The sequence below is a fragment of the Xiphophorus couchianus genome, chromosome 8 (assembly GCF_001444195.1).
Source record: "Xiphophorus couchianus chromosome 8, X_couchianus-1.0, whole genome shotgun sequence".
NCBI classification, from domain to species: Eukaryota; Metazoa; Chordata; class Actinopteri; order Cyprinodontiformes; family Poeciliidae; genus Xiphophorus; species Xiphophorus couchianus.
The window spans coordinates 25,060,667-25,068,676 of NC_040235.1; positions in this window are offsets into that span (position 1 = coordinate 25,060,667).

Genomic DNA, 8,010 nt, shown 5'->3' on the forward strand with positions numbered 1-8,010 from the left:
AGGGGACATATTAGACCAACGGCGCGCTAATTCACACTCGCTGATATTGGAATTTTTTCCATGAGTAAAATCATTTGTCTCTGTGGCACCAAAACTGTGACGCACATCTTTTGTTAATGCAGCCCTGCTCGGTCGGAGCAGACGGGGCTGCGGCAGCAGGAAGGATTTGATCTTATTCTGTTTCTCCTTTAAAGTTCTCTCGGCGTGTGTAATAAGGAGCAATCTTGCATTTCACCCGTGAATTTTGTTGGTAATGAGGCTGTTGGAGCGACCACACAGGCCTGCTGGAGGAGGAGGAGGAGGAGGACAGCAGCGGTGAAGGGTTGAGACGAGGGAACGGTCTGTTAATAACAGGCTGGAGGAGCTGATTTTCTGATTCAGCGCTCAGAGCCCCTTGATTGCTTTGACAACCTGTTAGGAAATTCAGGAGGGCGACGGCCAGCTCATAAAATTTGCAGAACCTGATTGACTTTAGGATATTTTTATAAAAGGGCCAGCGTGTGTGAGTTGTGTGTGTGTGTGTGTGTGTGTGTGTGTGTGTGTGTGCAGGCTGCTGTTGGCTGAGATGGAAATGAGATGGGAACTATATGTATTTTTTTTAATTTTTATTTTATTAGATCTGAAGGAAAAAGGGATCCGACTCCTCAGCTCAGGATATCAGGCCCTCACTCACATCAAACAGACGGAGATTGGATCTTTTTTTTTTTTTTTTGTTCTTTCCTCAAAGATTTCTCCACAGGTATAAATACTTAACTTACTGAACTTGGTTGAATCATAAAACTACGGAGGATACTCGAGTCAGTTGTTGGTCGTTCCAACCCTTTGCCATTTTATACTTTTTCAGATTTCATTGTTTCATACCCAAGCAGCGGTTCAACTGAACATTAGTTGTACAAGACTTTAAATATTTCCTCCTGGTGATTTAAATTATTATTATTTTTTTTTAAAAGAACTTAAACATTACGTGCAAAACTAAGAATCTTGTTTTAATATGAAAGAAAATCTTGCTTTTAAAAATGCTAAAAACTCAACATTAAAATATGTCCCGCAACTGCAACCTTCTTATCTTTTCTTTCTTTTTTTTCTAGAGGAATATTTGAGAGTAATCACAGCGCCCTGTATGGACCACACAGCATCTCGCGCTGAACAAGGTCACTCAAGTGACGTCACTATTTGATATCGCGATATTGATTTTTTCCATCGGTGTCAACAAAACAAAATCCACCGGAAAGGAGACGACATGGCACCCGCCTAATTCATACCTACCAGGATGTTTGGTGCCTAACCTCCGCATCACTTTTTGTCTATATATAAGTGAATAAGATCAATCACAAATCAATATAGCAATGAATATTATTGCTAAAAACGGGATCATTGGAGGATACCGAGGATGAAGGTTACCTTCACGTAACCTTCTTATTACATGAAGGTTTCATGTAATAAGAAAAAAATGTACAAAAACACAGTAGCAGATTCAGACGTTCTGCTTCTTGACAGCTTTGCGGCAGTTCGATGAATGTTTGTGAATATCGGTTTGTAAAATGATACATCAAAACTTTTTGTGAAATGCCTTTAATCTCTCAGAAGCAAATTTCCTTCCAACACGCAGACAAAGTGGCGTTTGTATGTTCTGGCCTGATTTTAACACTTGAAAAGAGAACCGGATGTGAGTTACTCTTGGGCTAGGACCTTGAAAGTTCGGGAAAGGACGTTGTTTCCTCATTATAAGAAAATCCACCTTAAGAAACCCTGCTGACTTCACTGGCTAAAAGATGTTTGCTCGTATGCAGATCATGGACCGCCATGGATACTTCCCTCCTGCCCCCTTCTTTAACTTTTCTTTTCTTAATGTATCACCTTGAAATCCACAGGCCCCCTCCCAGGAGCCCCTTTGTCTATGAATGCTAATGGGATCTCTCTGTGTTAATAATAAATAGAAGCTGATAAAATAATTCATTTCTAATGTCCCTCTCAGACCCCATTTTCCCTTCCGCCCCCACCAGTCTCAGATTAGTTTATCGAGACTCAGCCGCCCTCCAAACACTAAGACTTAATTATTTAAAATGCCTAAAAAATTCATCTCTTTTTTTGTGTGTGTGTGTGGGGGGGGAGGGACGACGACGACGCATAAAGTCATTATTCAGCCTGTGAAATTTACACAAAAAAAGTGGTGGAGGTGAATTAAATATTCAGCAGCTCACAGGCGTTTCAATTATTTTTCAGATGCAGAAATGTTTTTTTTAAAAAAGAAAAAAACTCGCGCGGGGTGAAATGAGCGCTGCAAGACGGAATACTTTGCGCGCGAGCGTAATAATAATACAGCCTTGTCAATAATTCAGGGCCAAATCTCAGAGCCGAGACTTCCCACATTTATGTTTAATCACATTCGGGGGGGCAATATGGATACTATTACTTTAAAGTCATTTGTTGTCTTACGCCCTGACGTTGCACTGAAAAAAAAAAAAAAAGAAAGAGAAGAAGAAGTGAGACAAGTGTCCTCTCTGCTCGAGCGCTTCCTTAGCTTAGCTTAGCTTAGCTTCGTTTGAGACGGTCACAAACACACACACACGCCCACACACACCCACGGCGCTGCTCTCTCCTTTCCCCTTCCCATCAATCTTTAAGAGCCAACAAAGCATAAAAAAAGATGTTTCCATCCCCAGCTGTAATTCAACCATTCCTCCGTGGATCCTGTACGCGCCATCGCTCAGCCACAACACAAACGCTTTTGTTTGCTGGCTGTCATCGTGCTGTATTATTTAGAGGCTAGACCAAACAGAAAGTCATCTTCTTCTCCCCTCCCATCCCTGCCTAATTCATTCGGCTGCTGGCTCCCCCGGGCCTGTCGGCGCATCTACCGCGGGGATCAGTTTCACCACCGCAAACCCTCCGGATGCGATCAAATGGGACTCGCACTCTTACGACGCCGTCGCTACCTTTGGCAAGAAGAGGGAGGAGGGGGACCCTTCGCACTGGGAACCAAACTTTTAGGAGAAGAGGTTGCGGATTAATAACAGTTTAAAACTCCCTTTGTGTAATTGGGAAGGAACAAAGCGCGACGACGTGCGCTAAATGATGGGCTTGGAGACGTTTCAGAGTCTCAAATTAATTTAAATTGCTTGTGTGACTTGCCCAGAGGTTCTGGGTCAATGTTTTTTTTTTCTTTTCCCCTCCTTCATTCATTCTCCTCGTCTGTCCCTGTTTCACCTACTATATAAATAAAGAAATTAGACAAAAAAGTTAAAGGAGCTATAGATGAATCTAGAAAGTTCCCCCACCCTCCACTCCACCTTTAAATTTTAAAGATGGGGTATTATGTGTTTTTCTAGCCACAAATATAGTTCCATTTTACGTTTATGTTGCCTTCAGTTGTTATAAAAATGCTCTAGATATCAAATAAGATTTAGAAGAAATTTGACTTTGTAAAGTCACACCTTGATATTGTGTCTCTGTCTCTTTAAGAAACTCCTGCTCTTTCTGAAACACTGCCATCAGGAAGTCATCACAACACTCCTTGATTGATATGTCTAACAATGTTTTTACCAGCATTTCACTGAGAAGTAGCTGGTACAATGAGCTCAGCTGATGTGCATTTCCACCAGGTGTTTGCTAATTGATGCAGGCTAGTCTGAAGGAGCTGAGTGAAGGAGTCACGCTGTATGAGGCAGGAGCTTGGAAGCTTAGAAATTGTAGATCTGAGGAGGAGCTTTGTTTCGAAGGTGGGGCTAGGTCCACCTAGGCTTTTTGAACAGCCGAATGGTTGCTAGGGGAGATTAGAGGATTTCTCAAACGTGCATGAAAGAATCAAGGCAACACTCCATGTATGTTTTTGATGAAGGAATAACATTATAACACGATTTAAAGCTCAAAAAAGTTAATTTTACATAATACTGCCCTTTTAATGGATTGAACAATTAACGTTTTCTTCAATGACATTGCGTGAACAAACTTATCACGCCTAATCTTAGTTGCATTTCTTATTTAAAGAAAACACCGCAATTGTGAAATTGTGTTTTTTTTTTTTTTGCGTTAGCAGAATACCGACAAAGTTTTGCACATATTTGTAACGGAAACGCAGCTGGTGGGACCATCTTTCCCAAGATGAAAGTCTCTCTTTAGTCTTTCTTTCTTTCTTTTTTTTTAACCTAGTTTCTCTAGGCTGCTGTACTTTATTTGAACATTTGAAACAACACAATTGTTTTTATAAAATAGAACAAGAACTATGTTCATTAAGAACTCATCTTGGTATCTTCAAGAAATCTTCCAGTGAGTCTCACTAAAGGAGAGCAAGACATTATTTTTATTTTATACAGCAGGAAACATTTAATTCTGGAATCAATAAATGACAAAAATGGACATTAGGGATTTGATATCTCGGATAACAGTTTTGTTTTAGCTTAAAACTTTTCCCTAGTAACGGGCATGGCGACCTTGTGTACTGAAAGGACAATGAGATTCATAAAGGACGGAAACAAGAACGGAGACACAGACAGAGAGAGAAATGCGAAAAGAAATGTGTTTTAAACATTACGAACGCTGTAGCCATGATGAGCTGTTGATGCTGTTACTGAGAATGTGTTATGCTATGACACACACACGCACACACACATAATCCCCACAGACCCCGGGGCCTTCCTCTGAGGCGCCCTCAGCTGGGTGACAACAAACCTGCCTGTCTGATTTATGAAAATGCAGATGGAGTTTATATTACACCCCACTCACACACACACACACACACACACACACACACACACACACACACACACACACGCACACACACACACACACACACACACACGTGCGCCTCTGTTTAGCTGTGAGGACAAAGGAGGGTCAAACGCTGGAAGAAATGTGTCAACTCCACAGCAGCCGAAAATGTAGATGAGATCACCGGCTGTGTGTGTTAGTTATGATCCGAGGACATAAATCTGTCTCTGCAGTGTGACGTTGTCTTACAGACTTCAGAGAATCTGGGCCTACATTTGGTTTCTGTGTACTTATAGTGTCTCAGCACTCAAAACCTATGAAACTCGCAGTAGCTGCGTTTCCGCCGACCATATAATTGCGCAATTTTACACTGTTGAAAACAAATTTGCTCAATGGAAACGCGGCAATTTGTTTCTATAAGCGGTTTTGCCACTGAGATGCGTTTCTTGGCCGTATCGAAATCGGCTTACTTCGCAAGCCTGCAGTGGAAAAGCTTTTTTTTTTGCACATCACGCAAGTCTCATGATCAACAGCCGGATGTTGCCACTGGCGCAAACCACGAAGAAGAAGAAGAAAAAAGGAAGTTGATGGAGGATCAGGGCATTTAATGGAAGCGCCGTAACGGCGAAATTGTGTTTTTTCGACGTTAGTGGAATATTGATAAAGTTGTGCGGACATTTACAATGTAAACGCAGCTATTGTCAGGTGTTTGGTGGGTCAATTTTAAATATAGTTTAAGGACCAGGGCATGAGATAAAGAGATGCATTTAATGTGTGTGTGTGTGTGTGTGTGTGTGGGCTTGTTATACTCTTCAGAAAGTGACCTTTAAATATAATTTGTGTAATTTAATAAAGAAGACAGCAAATGACTCTGCATTTAAGTCATGTATGCTTCATGCTGCAGGTTATTGATACGCTCCAGCTCTTGCTTCAGGCGTCTCACTGCTATGTTTGCAGAAAAACTGATTTACCTGCTGAAGTCACCAACAACAGAAAGTGACCTCCAAAACTCTTCATAAAAACACGGATGTACTATAATCGGAAAAAAAGAAAGTGACAGAAAATACCTTTCATTATTAGTAATCTGTCTTCAACTTCAGCTAGCTTCTGGTTTCAATCCATTTCATGTACAAACAGTTGTTGTTTTATTATTGAGGATATGAACCAGCGTAAAAATAGCAGAACTGTCCTGCGAAGCTTGTGCCAAAGAATCAAGTTCCCGAAGTTAACATCTGTCGCCTCGGGGAAATTTGTTTCCCGCCGTTACTTCTTTATTAATAATAATAAATCTGTCACGCTGCAATGTTTAGCGTCCGTTGTTTTGATAACAAACGTTGGCTGAGGCTGCTGACGCAGGTCAAGCCTAAGTCTCATATTCTAGTTCCCATATCTGCAGTGTACAATTTTTATGGCTGAAGACGTCAACTAAAGTAAGGAAATTTGTGTTTTTCTTTGTTTTTAAAATGTTTCGTGATGAAAAAAGTAAACTGAAAAAAGTGAAAAGAGTAAAAGTTTACTCCTCAAATTTTGCCACGTTTGCAGCAACCTGAAGTGTGCGCGAAATCTTCTGCATTATTTCGAGTGACATTCAGAGCCATTACCAACATGAAGGTCAAGTTTCACAGAACGAATGATATCAGAGACAGGCAACAAAATGGGCCTCAAAAATCAGTCTTGTCCTGATTTGTGGTTCAAGTTTGCAGAACAGTGCGGCCTTTGGATTTCTACATGGACAGGAAAAGACTCATTAAAGCCAAACTTTGGCTTGACAGGGCGGCCAGGAAGTCTGTCATCAATGCCCTTCAAAGCCATTTCTGTGTGCAAGGGAATCGGAACATTTGGAGGAACGTGTGTTCAGCGCCAACATCAGCTGGATTGTATGGTGAAGACGTTGAGAATACCACAATAATTGCTATAGACAGGTTGTAGCATGACGTCACGTGCCCAAAACCTCGCCCCGCTTCCTGCTGGAGGGCAAGAAGCTGCTCGCCGATGACGACCAAAATTGGATTTAGCCATCGGCTGTTAAGTTGTCAATATAAATTTTAAATGTGCGTGTGATACATAAAAGAGAAAGGTATTCAGTGGTTTGCTTCTAATTGTCAACAGTACAACAACTAGAAAACTAGGTTAGGAAACAGTTTTACTTTTTTTTTAAATGAATTGCTAGAAAGCATAACAAGGGAGAGGGAAGTAGGTCAGTTATGCTAGCTTGACTTTGACAATCTTAACATGTAGATGTGCTGCAGAATTCGGTTTGTCTCGGTTCAGTTTAAGAAAAAGAAAAACAAAGACGGTTGACCCGCACATTAAATTTCCAAAAGATCATAAGTAGAGCAGGTGCTTAAATTAGCTAATCAACCACGGCTAGTATTCAGACCATCACTTATTAATAATTGCAAAACGCTGGAAAAATAAAACTGTAGCTGAAAGAATGTTGTGTTGTTTGTGTGGGAAATGTTTGGGTTTTAATTTTTGTTGCTAAATCCCGATTCACTAGTGGAGCTGTTGTCAGTCGGTTGCTATGGCAACGCATCTGTGTGCAGCGTAGCCGACGGCAAGGAAAATGAAGAATAACAGTGGCTTCGAGTTGTTCAATCGTTTTACGTTCATGTGTGGGGCATTTTTGTCATGAAGTGTCACTTGATATATATAAATGTAACATTTATATATATCAAACATTATTAGAAGTCTTTCTGGGATTATTTCAAATAAAATGGACACAGAGATGAGAAAAGGTTTGAAAGGAGTAGAGGAGATAAAGAAGCGTGGATGGAGAGAACATCCTGGTCGACTGTCTGTAAACCTGCAGAAAGAGAGAAAACAAAACTGAGAGACCACAACTTCTGGGATTTCTGTTTTGGGTCCAAAACATATTTAAAACTGTACAGATGCCTGATTTAAAGAAAAAAAAATGTTTGATTGTTAGTGTCTTTTTTTTTTTCTTCAAACTTCAACCATCTAATCCAAGAATCAATACCGAACAAGGCGCCCATGGCATTGGTATACAAGATTTGGCGAGTTTTTCATTAGCACCACTGACATACGCAACTCCACTGCTTCTATCCCAAGTTTATGTGCTTGTGATGCTTAGAACAGATACATGTGTGGATGTGCCAAAACTTTCTCCAGCTGAACAGAAACAAAACTGAAATTATCATTTTTGGACCTAAAGAGGAACGATCTAGAGTTATAGATCTAGAGTTATAGATCTAGAGTCAATGCACAGCTTCAGTTATTACAACTAAAAACCAGCGATCAGCCCGAAACCTGGGAGTAGTGATGGACTCTGACCTGAACCTC